The sequence below is a fragment of the Sphaeramia orbicularis genome, chromosome 3 (genome assembly GCF_902148855.1).
Source record: "Sphaeramia orbicularis chromosome 3, fSphaOr1.1, whole genome shotgun sequence".
NCBI classification, from domain to species: domain Eukaryota; kingdom Metazoa; phylum Chordata; class Actinopteri; order Kurtiformes; family Apogonidae; genus Sphaeramia; species Sphaeramia orbicularis.
Genome location: NC_043959.1, coordinates 17,405,794 through 17,430,738, shown reverse-complemented (window position 1 = coordinate 17,430,738; position 24,945 = coordinate 17,405,794). Strand labels below are relative to the sequence as shown.

The 24,945-nt window shown below is 38.5% G+C and overlaps 1 long non-coding RNA gene across 1 annotated transcript; it reads right to left on the bottom strand.

Moving 5' to 3' along the window:
- Positions 1–285: 285 nt before the first annotated feature.
- LOC115438620 (uncharacterized) lies at positions 286–24,630 on the bottom strand. The gene is made up of 3 exons (XR_003938116.1): positions 24,510–24,630; positions 15,672–15,674; positions 286–296 (listed from the first exon to the last, which is right to left on the bottom strand). It is a non-coding gene; the product is annotated as an uncharacterized LOC115438620 (long non-coding RNA).
- Positions 24,631–24,945: the final 315 nt, after the last annotated feature.

Sequence of the window (24,945 nt, the reverse complement as noted above, 5' to 3'; positions counted from 1 at the left end):
AGATTTAGATTTTCAGTTTTCAGATTTTCAGTTTACGTTTTCAGTTTTCTGTATGTGATGTACACACGGCAAAACTAACAATAAAAGCTGACTTTGACTTTTTGACTTTGACTATTGGGACTGAGTTTATTGTTTACTACCTGATCAATACAAGGTTCCTCCCACTGGAATTTTCCCTGGATTTTTTCCCCTTGAATTAAGCAAAAAAAAAAAAAAAAAAACTCTTGAATTAAGAAAAAACAAACAAACAAAAAAATCTGCCAATGGAACAAATGAAAATTATCTTGGTAAGATTTCTTGAAATCAGATTTTCCAGATCTATTGTCTATAAATCAGTTCTTTTATCTCACTGAAAAGTTCCTCTTTAGGTGATTCTGTCTTATTTTAAGTGTGATGAGATATTTGGACTAGAAATGAGAAAAATACACTTGGTAAGATTTACATTTTTGCAGTGTGGAGCCTGAACTAAAATGAGTTCGACACCCTTGACTGTGAATAGCTTCAGTGTAATTGCTGCACTTTCTAAACTCATCCCGTGGACAGGTTTTGGCCCCCAGGCTCCATGTTTGCCCCCCCAGGTTAAGACCCTTTAGTAAATGACTCAAACTGAAGCTGAGCTCTGACAGAACCAGTTTGAAAAAGCGTGCAGTATATTTTTTTGCCGTCTGCGGTCGCTACGTGGATTGTGTGCTGTTCCATTTCAGGTGTTGGTTTGTTATCCTGATGAAGGTCAGGGGTCAGAGGTCACCTGGGTTTTGCGTCTGTGCAGCGTTCCCAGGCCCGGGGCTGCAGGTTGATCAGTAACTCGACCATAAAACAACAGGCCGGTTTAAAGTCTGCCCTGATAAATCCTGCTTACTGGGTCAGGTTTGGACTTTACCCCGCTCAGGCTCTCCGTCGGCGTCTCAGCCCTTTGAGCTGACTGTTATATAAAGTCTGTATGAAGGATGTGTGGAATAAACACCGCTCAATGGTTCTTTTATTTTCTTATGTAAGCCGCACTCAGCTCTGAGCGCCTGCAGGAGGAAGTAAAGAAGGGAAGCAGGTGATTGGCTGTGGTCAGGTGTGTGTGTGTGTGTGTGCGTGCGTGTGTGTGTGTGTACAAACTAAAATGAGCATCAAAATAACATCAACAGAGTTAGAAGAATACATCATCAGTTTGAACAACCTCACTGTTCTGGTGTCAAATAAACTGCTTTTTTGGGTTTATTTCATTAATAACTTATTTGTCTAAACCCTCTTTTATTAGTCTGTGGTTCATTTATTTGTGTATTTGGACTCTAATAGTTCATACAGTTTGAATTTGAACCCTCCAGCTGCTGCAAAACTATCTTTATATTCATTTGGACAAAAATTCAGTGGATTTCTACAACCTGTTTGAATTCCTTCTTAAAGGTGGTGTACGTAGGATTGTGGCCAAAACTGGTACTGCAATCACATTCAAAATACTGTAGAGCAGGGGTGTCAAACTCAGATCCTCGAGGGCCGGTATCCTGCATGTTTTAGATGTTTCCCTCTTCCATCACACCTGGAAGCCATTACATCATTATCAGACTTCTGCAGAACATGATGATGCGCTGATCATTAATTGAACCAGGTGTGGCTGGAGGAGGGAAACATCTAAAACATGCAGGATACCGGCCCTCGAGGACCGGAGTTTGACACCCCTGCTGTAGAGTGTGGTATCCCTTCTGCCTAGGGTCCAAGTATGGTCCAAGTATGGTAAGTAGGGTCCAAGGGAAGTATCCCTTCCGCCAGATCCAGCATGAGCATCTACCACTAGCGTTTCCACTAATCCTTACCACCACAACATAAATTTCATGCAAAAAAATCATCACCAGACTTTTTATACATAAGTCTTATAACAGGCCGGGACAAACGTCCTGTACACTCTAATGAAAGTTTGCGAAGATTCAGGAGATAGGGAAAAGGTAAATGAGACTTAAGTTTCACTTTTACTTCCGCGAAGTACAAGTGGCACGGATCACTACTGTACCCCCCCCGCCTTCGTATTACACACCGCTACATGAAGAGGTCACTTCCACAGAAAACACTGAACTACAAGGAGCTACCATGGCAAGTGATAAGTCCTACACCGGTACCCGTTCTTTTCACCAGGGCCAGGAGAAGAGACTGCAACCTGGCCCCGGGACACCAACAGTCTGGGACCAGGTGAAGAGGCCGCGGCCCCAGCTCTCAGTGGTTCTTACCGGGTGGTCAGACTAGCCGGCGTTGGTCTTCAAATTCTTCTCTGCTTTCATCTGTCTCCATGTTTCAGAATCATCTCCTGTACATCTCCTTGTTTTGTTTCTCACTTTGTCACGATGTATTTGGGAATAATCAGAGTCCTTGTAGGTTTATTAACGTCAGACATTTATGATCAGAAATGTTCCAGCTGCAGCTCAGTGGAACTGGCAACCTGGATGAACAAAGGCTTCTGACTCTGTGATTGGCAGACAGGTGATGGGCGGAGCCTCAGACCAAAACACACAATGTCAACATAAACATCATTTCGAGGCTGACACTGAGCTTTACAAATGCAAATATTCTGGCTGGACTCCTACTGTCAGTGAGATCAGTATTTGAAATGATTCCTTAATGTCTGGTGACAGTCAAGGCCATTTTATAATTACTTAGAACATAATTCCTACATACTGCACCTTTAATTTGTTACATTTATAACTAGGGATGTTAGAAAATATCGGTTCTTCAATATATTACGATATTTCATTTCACAATACTGTATCAATATCAAAAAGTACTGCTTCGATATTTTTAGGTATTTATTCAAATACAGATATGGCAGAGGTTCATTTTGGTTTTTTGGTTTTCTTTAGTGTTGGTTATCTTATTTATTGTTATTTAACGATGTTTTATTAAATAATGGTTATTTGAAGCACTTTTTACGGATGTCATGTGTCATTGTTGAACATGCTCTTTGTCATGATTTTCTTAAAGCTGTAATCTCTGTTGCACCTCGTTCTTCCAGTCGACCTGAAAGATCCTTCAACACAGCGATCGACAACAGCCACCTGTCTCAGCCATAACCTTCCATTACTGAAGTCAACTGTTGTTTATTTTTGTGTGAAACCCCAATAGGCTTTGAGATTTCCACAGTCTTACAAGTTTTTCCTCAGCCACAGTGTGTGACATGGGTAATGTGGGTGTGACTTGTATGTAGAATGTCAGATGATAACATTTACCAAGTGTCAGACCCTGATGTAGGTAAAGAACACAACATGCATGTGGTATTTAGTCAATATAGCGCTGCTTTTATTTTTATTTTATTGTATTTCTCTCACATTTCATCTTATTTCTTGCACTTCAAAAATTCTATGCATAATCAAATATTTTAATGTGCGCTGTTTTTATATTTATTTTTATTTTATTGTATTTCTAATCAAATCTAAATGTGTTTTAATATTGTATTTTTTTTCAATCAATGTGAAGCACTTTGGGCTACAATTTCTGTATGAAAGGTGCTATACAAATAAAGTTTATTATTATTATTATTATTATTATTATTATTAATATGCTGGTTGAGGCTCAGGAAAACAACTCTTCGGAGATAGTTGAGAGTAGTATTTTAAGCGGCGTTGATCTTTGTGCTGTGTTGATCAATAGATTATTTCATGCTGATTTCCCACGTGTTGTTAGTAAACAAAGGTTGGAGCAGCAGTCACACTGTGAGATGGTCAAACTAAAATAATCTGGTAACTAGACCACATCAGTGGTTCCCTCACTGTGCATGTGCAAACAGTGTGTTTTATTCATGACCAAAAATATCACTACAGTTTGGTTTGGAACAGGAGAAACATGGTGGTGCAGCAGTCAGAAAGAAGGTCCTGGGTTTGAATCCAGTATTGGATGGATGGATGGATGGATGGATGGATGGATGGATGGATGGATGGATGGATGGATGAATCGATGGATGGATCGATACATGGATGGATGAAAGATGGATGAAAGATGGATGGATGGATGGATTGATACAAGGATGGATGGATGAAAGATGGATGAAAGATGGATGGATCGACTGATACAAGGATGCAAGGATGGATGGATTGACACAAGGATGGATGGATAGATACATGGATGGATAGATACATGGATGGATGGATGGATGGATGGATGAAAGATGATGAAAGATGATGAAAGATGGATGGATGGATGGATGGATGGATGAATGGATGGATGGATGGATCAATGGATGGAATGATGGATGAATGAAAGACAGATCGATACATGGATGGATGGATGAAAGATGGATGGATGGATGGATTGATACAAGGATGGATGGATGAAAGATGGATGGATGGATACATGGATGGATGGATGGATGAATGGATGGATGGTAGACAGAACCCAGCCTGTGTTTTTTGTTCAGAGTTTTTTGTTCATGACTAAATTAAATGGATTCAACCTCCTGCTGCTTTTTTATTGTTTGGTTTTGTTACTGGTTCCTAGTGTTTGTTTTTAAATGGTTCCTAGTGTTTTTTTTTATGGTTCCTAGTGTTTGTTTTTTTAAATGGTTCCTAGTGGGGTTTTTTATGGTTCCTAGTGTTTTTTTTTTTAATGGTTCCTAGTGTTACAAACTGTTGACAGTGTACAGTGCATTAAATTATGATTTTCCTCATCAAACCCTCAACCTTTCCATAGAACTGCCTTCCACTTGACCTGGTACAAACATATGCCACACTGACTTATGCTTTTACTTCAACAGCTCAGGTTTGGAGGTCAAACAGAATTAAAACCAACATGTACCTCAGTGGGCTGTAAATAGTAGATCAGTAGTGACCTGGGCCAGTTCAGTCCCAGTGCTGAGCAGGGACTGGAAACCAGATTGACATTTTTCTAAGGATTTTGTTGGTGTTCGTGGAAGAAATGAGCTGGTTGAAGTCGACTGAAACGGAGGTGGAATAAGGGTTTGTGTATGCTCTACATTAAAGACGCAGACGGATACGGATGCAGCGTTCGCTCCGTCCTCTGCGTACATTCTGTGCATAATTCTGTACGTTTTCCGGGAGCTTTTGGATGCAAACCCAAATGGAGAATACAGAGCAGTACCACTGGGAACCACAGGGGGCAGTGGTGAGATTTGGAGAGAATAATTTCTATAAATAGCGGAACTTTTCAAGGAGCAACTGTGTGAGTTATTGAAAAACTACTGACATATTTATGACAACTACCCATCTCAATATCCAACGTGATGTCATGAAATTGTGTAAATATACACAGCACTTTTAATTGTTATCTGTATGCATTATAAGCTTTCCGCGTGTATGTTCACACTGCGTCAAATACCACGCACTGAGGGTTAGGGTTAGGGTTAGCGGTTACGGATATGTGAACTGGAGATCCTGGCGTAAATTGACATGCGATCAAATGGCGTTGAGTAACATGCGAAAGGTGGAAAATGCATATGAGTGGCACGACAAATTCCATAAGAACTGGCGTGACCTACAATGCCGTTTATTGAGATCAATCTCCATGACAACAGTAGAAACGGGCAGGACCTATTTACATATGTAAAGCGAGCATATATGAGCCTTAAGCATCCACAGGTGTTTTTTTTTTTTTTCCTTTTAAAACATTGTACCTTTAAAATGTACAGGATTTGAAGGGGATTCGAGGACAGCACAGCATACCTGAACGATTTGGGAAGACTAACTTTTACACTGCAGCCGTCCAATGACAACAATAGCAAAAAATGACAGACAAAGCCAGATGTGAAGGTATAATTATGCAAAAAATAACACAAACATGAGGTTTCCAGTAAGACTTGGGTTTGACAGTTGGCCAGAATGAACAGCATAACAGCCTGAACCTGGAACACCTACACTGTGTATTTGTTTTTCTTGTAATAAATTACACCTGCGTTTTTCATGTGGTGACTGATTGGCAGTGAAGTGCAGATATCAGTATTCCTGCACAGACGCGAGGGCAGGTCTAATCAAGCTCAATGTCATAAATCTGTGTGGGCGGGGTTTGGATGAGATGTTACAAACACTGAGGACTGAAATATTTAATTAATAAATATAAGAATAATACAATGTCATAGGCTGCGTTCACACAGCAGGTCTTAATGCACAATTTGGATTTTTGGGTGAAATCTTTTTTTTGTGTGTGTGTTGGTTCATATTCCACATTAAATGCGACTTCTATCAGTTTTGAGTCTGAACTGAATGTGACCCAGAAGTGACCCACATGCACTAAAAAGGTCCTGATGGAATACGAGACCACTCAGACACACACACTGTGTTTACAGACGGAAATATATTTTCCCACCGCTCCTCCTCCTGAGATGCAGAATTGTGGCCTTTGTCGCATTTCAATGACGTAAAGATTGGATAAATGCGACCTGGTAGTTCAGACTGAAGTTGCATTTGAAAATATCAGATATGTATCAGATTTAGGACCACGTATGAAAGTGGTCCGGGTCGGATTTAGGACCACGTATGAAAGTGGTCCGGGTCGGATTTAGGACCACATATGAAAGTGGTCTGGGTCGGATTTAGGACCACATATGAAAGTGGTCTGGGTCAGATTAGTGCTGTTCAAACTGTCTTTAACAGATCAGATCCAGGTCACATATGGGCAAAATAAATTCGATTTGGGCCACATTTACCTGCAGTTTGAACGTAGCTTAAGAAATTAATACTCATGAAAACTCAAAGTAAATTCAAGTGTTTGTATCAAAAAAGGAAAAATGAAGAAAAAGTGTCTTTTTCAGTCCAATCTGTCATTAACTGAACAAAAACCCAGTGTGTCCATCCACTGTCATTGATCCAACTCCATGGGTTTTACTGGTGAATCAATGTTGTAGAAGATGACGGTGTTTCCACTGTAACTACGGAGCCTCTGAACGTCCAAATGGGTCATATCTGATGACCATGAAAAGATGAAGAACTGTATTTTACACCAATTATTGACATGGATTGATAGGATTAGTGGATCAGAAGAACTTTTTATATCATTAGATGGTTTTGGTTACCAGTAGATGTTTAGGTTTTTAAAGGTTAACGTCAGTACTTCCCAAACCAAAAACGAATCAATTGAAAAATTCTGTCATTTACAGGGCCCCCAGTCAATGGAATAAATTACCTTTATACATCAAACACACTAAAAGCTTACATTCATTCAAAAAAACACAAACAGGAACTACTGAAGGAAATACAGGAATGCAAATGATTGTTTCGACACTCGCAATACAAGTTGCTGTAAAGATAAAAGTTTAAATGTTTTTCGGTATATGTGCTAAGATGAAATGTTCAACTTGCTGTAAACTTGTCTTGATTTATGTATGTATTTTGTAACTGTATTTGTATTTTAACGGACCCCAGGAAGAGTAGCTACCACTATGGTGGAAGTTAATGGGGATCCGTATAAACAATAAATATCAAAACTTTTCCACTGCTTCAAACAGTTAAAACTTTTCGGGGGGCTGGAAATGTGAATAAAAACAAGTGGGTAGGAACAGTCTTTGTAAAACTCATGATATTCCCAGAGAATGGTACTAAAATATAATTCAAATGAGGAAATCACTAATGGAAGCAGATATTCTACACCATAATTTTACCACAGCAGTGGTGTAGGTGGTGATTATGGTTTAAAGTACTGAAAATTCATAACATAGATGTATAGTATTTATATATGTCACAACATAAGATGGAAAATCTTTAATAAGCAGTGGGAGCTTATATGATCTGGTTGGATATTTTCTTGAAGGCTTGGATGATGTGACACCTTAGATGTTACTTCAACGACATGTAGGATGGCATCTTCTCCTTTTCCTTTGGTAAATGATGGTCAGACAGCTCTTATCACCGCTGACATTTAGATGCTTCAGAGTCCTTTCATTCAGTTAAGAAGTAAAAAGGATTATTTGCACGCAAGCCATAAGAAATTGCAGGAATCTTATTTACTGCATCCTTTGATAAATGGCTGTTTCTGAGGTCGCAAGGAATTTCAGATAGTGTTTAGTGTTGTTTTTGTTGTTGTTTAGTCTATAAAATGTGAAAAATGATAATGAATTGATGGCATTTCTGTGATCTGACATTGTCAAACTGTTTATTCTGTCCAACCAACAACCCAAAAGTTCAGACAGAGTCAGTTTACAACGATAGAAAACACAAAATATTCACAATGGGGAAGTTTTGACAACAAAAATGATTAAAAAAAACATTTATTTCTACAAACTGTCCTTGATCACTCCTCTGTCGGTGACCTCAAGAGAACTGTGGCGGCCTCGGTCGACCCAGACGTCACCTCAGCTCTGAAGATGACAACAACAACAACCTGTTTTTCCTTTTTTTTTGCTTTTTCTGACAAACTCCTGGAGCCCAAAATGACCCAAAGTGAACCACAGCGTCTCAGCGAGTCCCGCCGGCTCCTCAATGCTGTATACATCTGACATAAATACACTCAGCCGCTTTAAATAGCCTGCTGCCATTCACTGTAAACACAGCCAACGACACAGCGCAGACATGCTGACTGCTGTTTTCGCCTGCACGGCCACAGCAACAACTGGTTTTCAGGAACAAAAATGTCGAGTCAGATAAAACTTCTGCTGCCGATCCAATTAAAACACTTCATTTTAAAGTCGTCTATGTGTTGTTAAATAGCTCTGCATTTGTCACACAGTGTATTATCAGCTTATTATGTTTTTACTTAAACATTTACTGTAATTTTCATATTTTCAAGTGGCTTATTTACATGAGCTCTGGAGAGGAAACTTAAGTCTCAAGCTGCCTGATGTGATGATCTGACAGTGGCATTCACTGGAGTCCAGAGCAGTAGAGAAAACAGAGTTACCACACTCCCATTGTAAAAAAATGGCGGACAAAACATGGACCTACTTCCGGGTTCTGGAGGTGGGGTCAGTAGTTCCAAACATTGAGTATGGCGGTGTAGGAACACTTTCATTTCTATTTCTGCTGATCTATCAACTCCAGGGCTAAGTTAATAAGATATCATCATCTGTCAAATTATCAAGTGTATTTCCTGTATTAGCGACATTTATGTTGTAAATTCTGTTTTCTTTGGTATGTGTTAGCGTTTGTATACATTTATATCTTATACAACCGCTCTGTTGGATTTTCAGCTGTAGTCCTGTAGCTAGTTTGACTTGTCCAGCTGTTGAGATTCAACCACTATAACTATAAATGATGGAGTTTCTAAGGTAAGGTACCATTAGTCCAAATGTGGTTCTGTGGGTTTTATTGGAGCTGTTCTGTTGAACCTGGCGGTGTTGGGTTCAGTTTGTCAGCTGAGGTCATGTGATCATTACTGTCATTTACTGCAGGTACAAATACGGGTCCACTTTGACAGTTATTTTATCCTATTTGTCATTTGTTAACATTTCATATTGGTTTCATGTGATGCCCATAAGTAGTTTTATTTGTCCTGCGCTTGTTTCGTAAACCTACGAATACATTTAAAACTTTCCGCAGTACTAAAGTCAGTCCTTTCAGTGTTCAACCCCACTACTCAAAAGCAGAACTGACACAAACATACAGACAGTAGTGACACAACAGTTGGAAATAGTCTTGTGTGTGGTTTATTTGTATATTTACCTGCAATAACGCACTCGTTGCTGTCTGCCCCATAGAAGAACATGACAGCGCACTGTTTGTTTGGAACTATTGAGACTTGCATGAACCATGTGATCACTGTAGCGGCGACATCAATTCGTGATACTTAGGCTATGTCTCGGCTTTTACAGATTTGAGGATTGGTAACAAAAGTCATACGCAGCTTTAAGAAGGTCCATCCAACCTGTTTTCAAAAGCTGCATGCATCTACTTATGATTGTGTTTGATTGGAGGAGAATACCTGTGGTGTTTATGATTTAATATTCCTGCAAAAGGCAGTGACAGAAACACTTGGCATCAAGTGCATCATTAATTACTTACATACATTTTTCACTGTCAAAAAGAACAGTCCCACACTTTAATATTTCATTGGCCAGACTTTGGCTTTGATTACTGCATGGAATCCTCATGGAAGATATTTTATTTTCTGTAGATGTAATTACACATTAAGCATGCTCTTTATTAACTCGTACTCTGCTCCTATCTACTCTTCTGGTAGATGTTAAACTGCATTATTTTGTCCAATACATGGAATTATCAGTGACAGTAAAGTTGTACCTATGTGTATTCAGTGATCAAGCACAGCTGTTCTGTTTCTGCAGGGTTCTTCTGTCTAAAATAACCCGACAGAGGCATAATTATGGTGTTGTGAACGTTGATAAACTACAGGTCATATTCAGTCCTTTGTCAGAGCGAACAGTCCACGTTAAAGGGGATGAAGTCGACACAGCGAAGATCTGAGCTGCATCAGAAGGAGCTGAAGTGACAGTTGACATGTCTGTCTCAGTGTCCAGTCAAAGTGCTGACTCTGGAAACATGGAAACATCTGCACGCTCTCACTTCTGGTTTTCACCATCTGTCGAAGTCAGGATCGCACGGCATTATGGGATGTGGATGGACATCTGCATGTCAGCAAAAACACTGTGGTGAGCAATGCTTACTATTTCTGTGAAAGCTGGGGTCACGGTTTATATAGATCACAGGTGACATCTGATCCCAGGTCAGATTGAATCCAGTCTGATGTTTGTATTTGGGAAGCTACGGAACTTTAATGGAAACTCTTACAGCTCGAAGTGTTTACTGGAAAGTACAGTCATCAATAAATGAGGAAAGTGAAGGCATCGCTGGTCAGCGTAGACATGTTTTTGCAAAAGGGATGACACTTTTTTTTGAAGGAGGGAAACAATCAGTGAAGAATCAACTGTTTTGACAAAGTACAGCATTTATGGAAACTGATTCTTCTGCAAAGTGAGGACTTTTCTTTTTTCGGAGGAGATTTTTTTTTGCCAAGCGTGCATGTTTTTTTTTTTTTTTGTTTGTTTTTTATAATTCAAGGATATTTTTTTTAACTGTCTCTGTCCCCGGTCCAGTGGGACTACCTTTCTCTTGTGTCTATTACCACAGAGCCAATCAGCACCCTGGTTCTATAATAATAATAATAATAATAATAATAATGGATTAGATTTATACAGTATAGCGCTTTTCTATGAATGCATACTCAAAGCACGTACAGTGGATCCATTATTCATTCACTCACACATTCACACTCTGGTGGTGGTAAACTACAGATGTATCCACAGCTGCCCTGGTTCTATCCTGTGTAGACTGGTAATCTTTTTTTTTTTTTTTTTCCAATTTCTTGTTCATTTTAATGCCTGGTACCACTAAAGGTATATTACCTGAAGAATTCAATGAACACAACAAAAAATGCAGCTGATTACATAATACTTTATGTCCTATTTGACATGCTTAAGCTTAATTGTATTCCAGGGCATATAAGAGGCCATTTCGTGTTATCAGCAGCACTGCACATGCAAAGGCCTAGAGACATATGGAATGTTTACCAGCTAAACAAAGGTTAGTTAATACCTGTGAGTGAGGAGCACAGAGGGAATATGAGCCATTTATTTTTAAAATTTCCACAGAAATGGAGAGGCTGGGACTGGAGGAGGAGGGAATAGCACCACATTTTATTTATTTATTTTTTTTATTCATGAAATGTACAGAACAAACTGGCACATTTAAACAGAACATGAAATGTGGTATACAACACTGCCAATAGAGTATCATGTAGACTGGTCACCTGTCCCCCTGCTGACACAGGACTGTGGACAAAACCATCACACATGTCATGGGCCTATCAGGGTACAGGAAAAGGATGGAGGACCAGTTACCAAGGCTACGTCCAGACGACAATGCTCGTGGTATTTTTCTTTTGCAGATTCTAAAAGTTTTGCGTCCATACACGTATTGTTTCCATAAATATCTGCATCCAGGTGGAAACGGGAAACTGGTGTGATAGGCTAAGTACAAAGGCTGAACCCAAAAGCAAGACCACAAAAATCCAGTAAGGTTTAGTGTTTTTATTAAACACTTTAACAGGGGTAAGAATACAACACAGAGATAGTACAACTTCTGTGAAGCCACCGGATCCGGGGAAAAACGTCTGGGCTGCGGGTGGATACGGCAGACGACCAGCTTGGCCGAGCCGGGAAAACCCCAACGGAATCCCCACTGGGGACAAACAGAGGGTGGTCAAAAAACAAGCCAGGTCATACACGGGAAAGCAGTCACACAAGCAACGGTACATGGGGGACAGGCAAACTCACGGTAGTAATCCAGGCGAAGGTCGAAGCACAGGTAATCGGTGGAGGCTGAGGTGATAAAGGGAGTAGGCAGAGACAGAGTCGGGTAGCGAACCAGGTCGATAACGAGCAGGCAGGATAGGAACAGGCTGAATCAGTGGTCGAAGGACGAAAACGGGTCAAACACGGCAGACAAACAAACAGCATCCAAAACGCTGGTAAGTGAACACAACAAGTTGTAGAGCACAAACTGGCAACTAAACAGGGGAAGACTGAGGGTTTAAATACACAGGAAGGCGGGAAGACAATTGGACACAGGTGGAGATAATCAGGGAGGAGTCAGGTAATCAGGGAAAAGGTGAACACGATCAGGGAGAGGAAGTAAAGACAACAGACAAGACACATGAGGGAAACTTAACAAAATAAAACAGGAAATGACAAACAAAACAGACAAGACAGACAAAGTCCAATAGCCGACATGACAACTGGGTTAAACGGTGCAATACGTATGCCACACCTATATGTGGCGCTGTACACAAACACAGACAGAGCCCATGGCAGGATACACTCAAACCACAGAAGAATGCACTGAGCATGTGCAGGAGGTTACGTATGTTCAGTTAATGTTATAACAACTCAAATGCCAACTCAGCATGATGATTTAAGTACATGATCAGTAAATTGAATATAGGAAAATCCCAGATTTTCACTGATAAAATGCAAAATACAAAGGATAATATTATGATAAATGGTAATGACTCACTTATGAAAGGTTAAATAGAGAGAAAAAAATAAATTGGGAACTGACACAAATCAAATCAAATCAAATTTTATTTATATAGCTCCAAATCATAACAAAAGTTATCTCATGACACTTTGCATATAGAGTTGGTCAAAACCAGACTCTAAGCCAATTTACAGAAACCCAACTGAATCCTCCAGGAGCAAACACTAGGGAGTGCAGACACTGAAAGGAAAAACTACCTTTAACAGCAGAAACCTGGAGCAGACCCTGAGTCCTGGAGGATGGATGACTGCCTTGACCAGTTGGGGTTAAAGAGAAAGGGTAAAGAAAGAGAAAAAGAGAGAGCGATAGAGATAGAGAGAGACTGGGGGAGAGGGGGAGAAGGGGGGAAGTAGGGGGAGACACATGGATGCAGTTGATGCACAGATAACTGAACTAGAACATCTATGGAACTGTATAATAAACACTATCATAACTACATGGATAAGTGAGTGATAACGATGAAGGAGGAGAGAGGCAGGACCACAGCAGCAGGTCCAGAGATGATCCAGGGAAAACCTGTGATGATCCTGGGAAAACCTGTGAGGCGATAAAGCACAGAGACTCCAGGGAAGAGGTCAACTCAGTACCATGTATTCACTGGGGCGTAAATAGAAGAGAAAATTAGGAGAGAAAAGGTCAGGGAGAAAGAGGAGCAGAGAGGAGGTCATAGAGGAGGAGGAAGAGCAGAGAAGAGCTCAGTGTATCCAGATGAGTGTCCATCAGTCTAAGCCTATAGCAGCAGAACTAAGAGCAGCCTGAGCTGCCCGAACTATAGGATTCATCAAAAAGGAACGTTTTTAACCTACTCTTAAACATAGAGAGGGTGTCTGCCTCCTGGACCGAGGCAGGGAGGTGGTTCCACAATCGTGGAGCTTGATTGACACAAAAGCAGCACTGGGTCATTATGGGTTAATATTTGGGATGTTTTGAGGCATCTGGATCAGTTTTTGAAGATAAATGATCCAATTTTTGCTGCTGAGGTCCAGAGCTGTGACCTGTTTGGACCATCTACCTCCTCATCCACTGACCTCCATCTTCACATCAGGAGTCCCACCCTCGATTACCTCATTTCAGCCAGGGAAGTTTTGGCTTTTTGGGGCCAGAAGTGACCATATTTTCACAAGAGTGGTGCTGTAGGACTGTTATGGAGTAGGTAAAATACTGTCTCAGGGGTTAAAGGGTGAAAGTGTGAGGACTGTGACTTATTCAAACAAACACATACAAGAGTACTTTAGGCTTGACTCATGGTGACACACTGTGAAACCTGCGCATTGGCTGTTGTTGTGATTAGACTGATAGATAAAAATGGAGCTTTACAACTCAGCAGAAACACACACACAAGGTTGGTTGTTGAGTTCAGATCTCTATCGTCGTTTGTATGGTTCACAGAGAGTTTAGTGTTGAAAGTAACAGATAAAATCCCCTCTTTCTTTCTCTCCCTTCGAGTCTTTACTTTCACCTTTTCTTTTTCCTCTTTTACATTTTTGTGCAGTTCCTCTTCCTCTTGTCAGACTGAAATATTCATCCGTCACTGCCTTTGTTTCACAGTAAGAAACAAAGGGTTCCGACGTGTTTGCGTGAATAACCGGGTTGCAAACAGTGGAACGTGCGTCGACTAAACTGTATCTGATAAAAGCAGCGCCACCTTTCACAAATGCACACACATGCGCTCGTATCTTATCGTCCTCAACTCAACACTTCTTTATTTAAACGTTAATTCATTCATTCTGATCACATTCTCTCTGTTAATGTTGACTTTGTGATGCTGTACTTTATGTTGTCTGTTGACTGCCATTGTATCAGGCCGTCTAGATGTCTTCAGGTTTTCTTTGCAATGAAAGTGTCAGAAAATGTCTTTTTTGTCAATACTTTTCAGGAAGAACTTCAGTATCTGGCCAATAATAATAAATGCTTAAAACAGTGTGTTGTAGTATAAAAGAAAAAAAAAAAAAACAGACATAGCATATTTATTATCAGAAACAACTCTAAATGTTCATAACGAAACTTTTAAGATTGCAGAAGTAAACTTTCAACTATTTTACATCAAACCACAGTTAGAACACTCATAAACAGCACTTTCACTATAGCTGTTTCTAACAAATCACTGCTAAATCCCCACTAAAACACTGCTAAAACCTAGCTAAAACACTGCTAAAACCTGGATAAACACAGTTAAAACCTAGATAAAACGTAGCTAAAACCTAGTCAAAATACTACTAAAAAAAGCTAAAATCTAGCTAAAACACAGCCAAAAGGTAGATAAAATGTAGCTAAAACACTGCTAAAACCTACCTAAAACACCACTAAAACCTAGCTAAAACACCGCTAAAATCTAGCTAAAACATTGCTAAAACCTAACTAAAGCACCACTAAAACCTAGCTAAAACACCGCTAAAATCTAGCTAAAACATTGCTAAAACACTGCTAAAACCTAGCTAAAACACCGCTAAAATCTAGCTAAAACATTGCTAAAAACCTAACTAAAGCACCACTAAAACCTAGCTACAACACCGCTAAAATCTAGCAAAAACATTGCTAAAACCTAGCTAAAACACCGCTAAAACACCACTAAAACCTAGCTAAAACACTGCTAAAACACCACTAAAACCTAGCTAAAACACTGCTAAAATCTAGCTAAAACATTGCTAAAACCTAGCTAAAAACCCACTAAAACATAGCTAAAACACAGCTTAAACACTGCTAAACCCTCTGGTAGAGTTTCATACTGCCTTCCACATACAATTATTGTAGATAATTCATTTATCAAGACAGGGGTAGTAAACAGGGGTAGTAAACAAACAACTACCCCGTCTTAATAAATGAATTGTGTACAATAACTGCTAAAACACGGCTTAAACACGGCCAAAACATGGGTAAAACACAGCCAAAACACTGCTAAAACCTAGCTAAAACCTACCAAAAAACACCGCTAAAACCTACCTAAAACACAGCTTTCTGCTAAAACTTAGCTTAAACACAGCTAAAACCTAGCTAAAACACAGCTAAAACTAAACAAACTCTCTCGTCCTGTGCTTCGCTCTGCCTGCTCTCTCTCCTCTGCCATAAAGTGTCATATAGTGTTGGAAAGCTCAGAATCTCAGTTTTCTGATGCCATGAATTTTGTTGATAGCACAAATGGTTCAGGAGTTACAGTAATTTGAAAGGTGTAAAGTGCAAAATGTAGTTATTTCTGTCATCAAAAGGTTAATTAACTGAATTAGAAATTTGTTTTTCCACCTATTTGCCCTGATCTGCATGTTTACAGTGACCTGAATGTGTTTTTTGTTTTTTTTTAGATGAACTTATGTCAGCAGTTTCAGTATTATGCTTGATGTTGGGGTTAGTTCAGGCCTGACGGACGCTGTATGTGCAGTTAGACCTCTTCATACTTGTTTTTTTTTTTTTTTTTTCTGCAACAAAGCCAAACTCTGTAGGTGTGTTTGGTTTGAGTTTCTGTCCGCGGTGGGACTTTCTGGGAGTTTGGCCATTAAACACACAGTCAGCATTCCTCACAATTTATAAGAAAAGATACAAGCTCTCTGGGGTAGTTTTTAGTCATGATTTAGGTGTTATATAACAGCAAAGATGAAGATAAAGTTTAAATCAGTTTGACTCTGGTGACTTTGGTATTTAACAACTGAGGAGCTATTGTCAGTGAACCAAGAGCTAAAGTTAAAAACCAGCTTTTAAAGACGATTTCTGACAGTCTGACATCACCTTCCAGTCATTATTCTCACATTTTTCTTCTTTATTGTAGTCAGAAACAGACATTTTCAGAGATGAGCCGCTTTTTAAAAGTTGTGATGAATTCATCTCCACAGACGTACGTCAACACCCTGCCTCCCGCTGTCTCCAGTCGCCATGGCAATGGCCATCAACAGACACACACAGATTTTTCTCATCTGTATTACGTATGAAATGTGTCCACTGGTGAATGAGGCTGAAAAACACTGTCATATGTTCGACAACAGGACGTTTTAAGGATGTTTTCTGCCTCCTACACCAGTCTGTGGACGCTTCTTTACTATTGTTTTGTCTGTGAAAACAGTGCCGTGTTATTGCAGTACTGCTTTTTGGCCACCGAGCCAAAGTTGTTTCAGTTTTTTTGTTTTTTTATTAAACCTTTATTGATAATTAACAAGTAGAAAGACTTCTCAAAAAATCACAGCTCTGTATGACTTCATTTCCTATTCTGTGGTACAATTGTACACAACTATGGTCTGATTTTATAATTTTTTAAAATTGTATTGTCATTTTATTGTATTTCATTTATTTATTTTTTCATTTATTTTATTAACTATTTCTGTTTACCTAGAATATTCTCAGTTTGTATGCGTGGATTTGAATTTTGATTTTTCTGCCAGGATAAGGGTAATGTTATTTCTTTGTTCATTTTCTAAAGAAAAATAAAAGGGAGAAAAACAAAAATCTCATTCATAGTTGGAAAAAAAATCAAGTAGAAAGATGCAACATTTAACAGAAATAATCATCACATATAAATTTAAGTATTGATACAAACAATAAGCAGGTAAACATAACAATACAAAAGCGCACAATACAATAAACAAAAGTTATCAAGTATTAACAAAAAATAAATTATCGAACAGATTGAGGGTACGTTCACATTTGCGATTTTTTGCTAAGGCTAATGTTTTATAATACATTTTCAATTCTTTAACTCAGATGTTGATGTTATGGATCTGGAGAACTGAGCCTTATTAATGTGATATATATCTAATGGAAAAACGACAATTTTGCCAAAACTCTCGTTCTTCGATTAAAAATTTTTGCACTGGCAAGAGGTGGTTTTTCGGGCGTAGCGTATTTGGTATATCACACAAAACTGCAATGGAAAGACCTTTTTTCTGCAACTAATATCATGTGAATAAAAAAAATGGATGTTGATGGATGTTACAACAAGAGAAGAAGAAGAGTTTGAAAATAAACATGTCGAGGTATGTGTGGACAGGAAACCCAATCATTTTTAATTTAGTATGGGATAGAGGGGTAATATATAATAATAATGAATATATCTGTAAATCAACACCATAGTTACGTTCGTCGCCATCTTTATTGAATGACTTCTCGTGTCATCTTGCGATAATGAATAAACCATTGCATTTGTGATTTAATGGAAAAAATGGCATTACATACTTCTGTTTTTTAGATATTCAGTAAATAATGGTAAAGTTTTGCGCAGTTATCCAGTGGAAAAGCAAAGCTGAAATCCATAGGGTTCTTCCACTAGAAGTCCCATTTATTGGTTATCAAGGAGAAGAAATCCAACCAAATCTGTCCTAACTATCGCCAAAAAACCAAGGAGATCCGGTGGTGGCGAATCCGTCAGCAGATCTGGTGGTGGCAGCATTCAGGGTAGAACCATTATATCCCAGAAACTCCATTTTTGGGGATAAAATAAGAAAAAAGTATAATCTTTACTGTTTTAAACAAAGTCATGGATATTTCAAAACAGATTTCTGAATTTAAGAGGTGTATACTTATCTGTTCAAAATGACTCAGATTTCCGAGTTTCCGTGGTACAGTGAATGCATCCATGTTGGTGTTTGTCTGTTTGTTGAACTCCTGCAGCAGGACGTAGGACATCCACATCTGAACATTGTTCTGTCTCAGTTTTCACATGACTGAAAAGCTTTGTAAAAACTAGGAGGGAATGCAGTGTTATTTCCTTAAGGTGACAAAGATGCATCATATCACAAGGAAGCAGCTGAAAATATGCACAGCTTTGTGCGACTAGTGATCAAAAACTGTGAAGGTGCAGCTTCAGGTATGAACTAGACGTCTATAAACAAACGTCGCCCTCACATTAGTGTCATAAAAACAGACGTTCTACTCTTCAACAGCTCCACCTTATAACCACATAATTATAATTACACAGTGATGTTTTTGTACACTTATTATGTATATTTCTTTAATTTTCATATTGATAAAATATTGTCTTATACATATTATACAAATTGCTGTTGTAATAGAGTGTTTGAATATGTATATTTGGTATATATGTTTTCAGAGCTATATATATATGTTTGTATATTTAGAACTTTTCCTTTTTTGTTGCACTGCAAAAAATGAATATCTGACTATCTGACTTAGATAAACTGACTTGGAATATTTATCTTTAAAAAGTTTACACACACACACACACACACACACACACACACACACACACATATATATATATATATATATATATATATATATATATATATATATATATATATATATATATATATATCATAGTTAAAAATATCTTACAATGAAGACTTGAAACATATATTCTGCTTAAAATAAGAATTTTAGCATTTTTATGATCCTTAGATTATATTGTCTTATTTTAGGAAAACCTGATAAGTGCAGTTTTCTTACTGCACTGGCAGATAATTTTACTTGGAATAAGATGTTTTAACCCAATAATGAGTTTAATTTTTGTTTTTTTACCGTGGAGGTTATGTTTTCATCTGTGTTTGTTTGTTAGCAAGATAACAAAAAGTTATGGAAATTTTCAGGAACTGTTGATACTGGCACAAGGAACAGATGATTAAATTTTGGTGGTGATCAGGGAGGGGGGGGACTGATCTGCCTTGGTGGAGGTCTGCGCTCTCCGAGTGCTTTTCTAGTTGTACAGGCCTTTTTTGCAGTGTGTATTAATAATTTCTTTCCTGCTCCTTTTTATTCTACTTGAATGGAGTGACTATAACACACAATAATTTCCCCCTGGGATTAATAGTGTTCTGATTCTCTTTTTTCAGTTCTTCCTCTCAGTACAGGTGTATTATACCTCTGTTTCTCTGTCCTTTTCCCCTCTCTCTCTCTCTCTCTCTCTCTCTCTCTCTCTCTCCCCCCCCACACCTCCCCTTCCCTCTCATGCTATCTGTACATGCTGGACTCCTGGACAGCGTATCATTAAAACCTCCCTGTGGTTGAACTCCTGACCAGAGCTGGGCTCCCCACAGACCTAAGCCTGTAGTTTCAGTAAACCTCTCGTTGCCCAGTTTACACACTTGGGACAGTTTTTCCTCTGTGCTCGTAAATGTCATAATTTAGGCCTAGAAACACTCAGATTGTGACAAATAATGCAGGAAACATCTCACTTATTTCAGTTCGGTCACACGGTGCAAGTATGTAATGATGCTTTCTATTTTTATGGCTCTCAGTTTCATGGTAAGTAGTTTAACCCGTAAAGGACTACCATTATAAGAGGCCACCTAGATTTATTTATGGGTTTTTTTGCAATAAAAGTGTTAGAAAATGGGTTTTTTTGGCCAATTCTTCTGCACTTTTTTGCAGAAAGAACTTAACTTTCAATATGTGGCTATTAATTAATATTATTTTATATACTAAATGCTTAAAACAGTGTGTTAAAGCAAAAAAAGAAACAAAACAAAACTGGACTTATATTTGATTTTGTCTATGTAGAGCAGGGATGTCAAACTCTGTTTAGTTCAGGGGTCGGATGGTTTCTTATAATACTATGGCGGGGGGGGGGGCACACGGTAGCAATCTGTGCTGCTTGGCTCATTTCCCTTTTCCTTATCTCCTAATTCTTCGCAAACTTTCATTTGAGTGAGCAGGACGTTTGTCCTGGCCTATTATATATTATACTTATGTACAATAAGTCTGGTGATGATTTTTTTGTATGAAATTCATGGTGTGGTGGCAAGGATTAATGCTAGTAGTAGACACTCATGCTGGATCTGGCAAACCCTAGTCTGGGTAGTCTGGGGGGAGGCAGAGAGGATACCACGCTCTACAGTGTTTTGAATGTGATTGCAGTACCAGTTTTGGCCACAATCCTACACACAGCACCTTTAAGAAACTGGTGGTTTATTTGTTCCCAGAGCCTGAATTTCACTTTTTTGCCACTGCAAAAGGTAAAGGCAAATGTACTGAGAATATTTCACCTACACATTTATCAGTCCAGTCCGTTTTTTTTACATTTTACTCTAATATTTAGTGTGGCCCCCCTTGGCAACAATCTAAGGAAACTCTAAGGAAACTCTCTGGAATGAGCTTCTGAGAACGGGGAATGATACTGGGGTTGAAAGTCTCAGAAAATACATCGACACAATGCCAGAAAGATGCACTGCTGTGATTGTTGCCAAGGGGGGGGGGGCACTAAATATTAGAGTAAAATGTAAAAAAAGGACTGGACTGATAAATGTGTAGGTGAAATATTCTCAGTACCTTTGCCTATACCTTTTGCAATGGCAAAAAATTGAAGTTCAGGCTCTGGGAACAAATAAACCACCAGTTTCTTAAGATTTGACAAGTATTCTAATATTTTTGCACACCACGGTACATACATACGTACATACATACATACGTACATACGTGCATCTATACATACATATACTCACATAAACAGGAATACAACATATGTAAATATCTGAAGTCACATAAAAGTTACATAAAATTACAGTAAAATCAGAATGATTAAAAATGCTTGCATCTGTGATTTTGCTTTAGCCAGCCTTTGACACTTTTGTTAAAAGTTTTTATAAGACAGTTGTCAGGGAAACAAGGCATAATTGAAGAAAAACTGATTGATAACCACTTTAAAGACATGTAAACTGGTCTGAATTGCTTATAACAGAGCCATAATTGTACCTGTTAATACTACACACATATATTGACATCCAAAACAATACTACTGGCACTATCTAACCCTTTATTGGGCAAGTGACTATTTTTGGTAATTTCTGCAAACAATAAATATGGGTCCAGTCCCGTACCTCAGTGAGGTCCAGAATAATGTTGGTTTTTATAACAATATACAATGATTCAGAGAGATTTTATAGATATTTTGAAGCTGTAAATAGTGAATATGAGGGATTTCTGTCAGTTTATGACCTTATAACTGTTGTTTTATTGCATGTGTTTACTTTTTAGCAAGTACTGCTCAGATGTTTTATGTTAAGAGGAGGGAGACTGTTGTCACGGCAACTGACGAGGAGGTAGATGACGATTTCCAGTTACACACTAAGGTTGAAAATTTAAATATCCAAGTATTTCAATGAGTGACCTGTAAAAGGTTAAGTCCATACGGTCAATCAGGCCTCGTCTTCACCAATATTTATCCGACTAATCTCCGAGGAACATGTTTATATGAGATTTTTCAGATGACAGAACCTGTTGGATTACTATTGTGCCTGCTCTCATAGATCTGAAGCTACAATAACTACAATAAAACTGTGCATTTGTTTGCGTCAGCACGTCCTGGCTTCACTTACCTGTAGGCTACCTGTACGGTTGTCAGCGGTGGGAAAGATTTATGAGTACACATATCAAATTCAGTGATAAATCTCAGTCTATAAATTTTATGAAGGTTAGAGTCGGAGAGTAGACTGACGTGGAAACAGGTCCGTATGCAGGTGAGAACTGAATATTCACTTATAGATTTATAGCGAGGCGTCATTTCAGGCGTCAGTCCAAGTATTTGGTCTGGGTTTTAGTTATGAGTGTTAGCTTTTAATAATAATAATAATAATAATAATAATTATTATTATTATTATTATTATTATTATTATTATTATTATTTTATTTTTTATTTTTTTTATTATTATTATTACTATTATTTTATTTGTAACGCACTTTGCACCAAATCTCAAAGTGCACAGACGTTGCGGAGAACAATTATTAGACCATCAAAAGTCATCAAAAACAATGGCTATGCAATCCAGTACTAACTCCTGTGTGTATCATGTGACTAAAACAGACAGAAAAGAAAACATGGAATCTCTAAAAGCACTGTTTTTGTCAGTACAATGTCATAGATATGGATGGAAGAACTAAGGGGATTTTGGTTTTTATCAAGAAAACATATTAAATGGATAGATATCAGCTTTGAAATTAAACTACTATGAGCTATTTTTTGTTGTTTTCATTATATTTGTCCAAATAAATGGCCCTTTAGTTGGACCAGGCATTAAAATGAACAAACAGTACAATGTACAGTACAACTACCCCATCCTTCTACCTCCCTTAAATTCCTTTCAGATCCCATAAGTAACTCAAAAAATCCTACACATATCAGACTAAATTTTGACTAACTATGCACAAAACACAAAATTGCTGTAGATGTCAAAGATAGACTGCCCATTTTTCAGTTTTAGTTGTAATGCAATGTTGGACCGTGTAACATCTACCCTACATACCTGCAGGAAATCAAGTAGCCATTTCATAAAATATTAAACTATATTTTGGTTTAAATTTACTCTCCAAAGGGAATTATCCAACCTACCAATGAAAACAAGTTTGAAAAAAGGTGAAAAAGTAAAAGAGCATAGTTTCCATGAAGACACTTTGCCTTCAGATAACTTTAGAAATCTGCCAAATCCTGCTCCACCTGTCCTCCTCTATCATCACCTCATAAACTATATACATGCATTTAAAGACAATGCACACACTGCACATTTGAACACACACAAGTACACACGGTTCCACACTCTGGTCTGTCATTACAAACACATTCATGTTGATGCACACACTGTGGTGAATGAATGCAGCCGTGCACATACAGTCATTATACACACGTACATGTCATTAGCAGATGCACGTTTGTACATGCAGCCTCACACACATGCACATACTGCTGACTCTTTCATCCACATACCTGCTTGTACATGCACAAACACTCATACTCGTGGATGTGAATGCTGGATAAGCACACGTGGGCGTCTGAGGAGGATGTCCAGAGAGCGAGACAGCGATCCCACACTCCGATCCAACTCAAACACTGGTTCTGGTTTCAGTGGAGCCTCCAAACTCCAAAACCATGCTCGACTATTTTTAAAGACAAACTATTTTTAGACCATTTCTGCTGCTTTTTAAGGAGGCAGCAGCGTGGCCACACAGCGACTGTGAGAGCTGCAGCGCCGTGAGTAAATACAGAGAACAATGCGCTCAGCGTCCACATCGACAGTCAGCCGGACCGACCGGTCTGCGGCTCGGCGCTGGCGGCTGATGACAGGCCACAATTGCTGAAATTATTGGAATTCTAGGAGATTACCGGGCAGCGGGGGGGTCGTTCTCAGAGCAGGGACTGTTCTAAATGACAGGCTGTCACAGTCAGTACCGTGGACCTACACCTCACTTCACTGAGTGAGTCTCTAGGGCCCGGTGGGGGGGCCGCGATAACCAGAACCTCCCAGACAGAACCACTGCTGCAGACGGACCAGTTTAGATCTCACACGCACAGTTTTCAACCAAAAATAAGCAAAAAGTGAAAATACAACAAAGGTAAAAGCTCTCTGAATGAGATTATTGCATATCGTTAGCATCAAACAAAAATGGACAAAAGTCTGTGGATGCGTTGAATCCAGGTGTTTCTTTTCTAACAGGGGTCTGGGATCCAAAACAATAATGACTAATGTCAGAATATAGTTTTATATTATGGGATGAATATAATATTGATTGTTAATGTTGATGTATCTGTGTCCAATCCTCATGAACAGGACATCTGACAGCTGGAAACATAATGTGTCCACATATTTATGTCCATATAGTTTAGAAACATCAATATTTTACTATAGTTTAATTGTAGATTTTTCGTCCTCAGTCAGATGTGATGAAAGTAGATGGAAATTATTATTTACAGTCAGAGCAGGAAAAATATTTGAGAAATTTAGATGAAGAGCATTTAAAATCAGAGTCAGGGATAAAAAAAAAACAAAACAAACAAACATCTGAGGCATTTTGGAAGTAAAGATAATAATTTAACCCAAACTAACCAATGCAATGATATTAATCCCATAATATAAAACTATATTCTGACATTAGTCATTATTGTTTTGTATCCCAGACCTCTGTTAGAAAAGAAACACCAGGATTCAACATGTCCACATACTTTTGTCCATTTGTGGATGAGTTAGAGAGTTATGCTGTGAAGCTAATGATATTATAGACACATGATTTAACGGGTCCAATATCTAAGCTTTTGGATGATTTATCTAATTACAGAAAT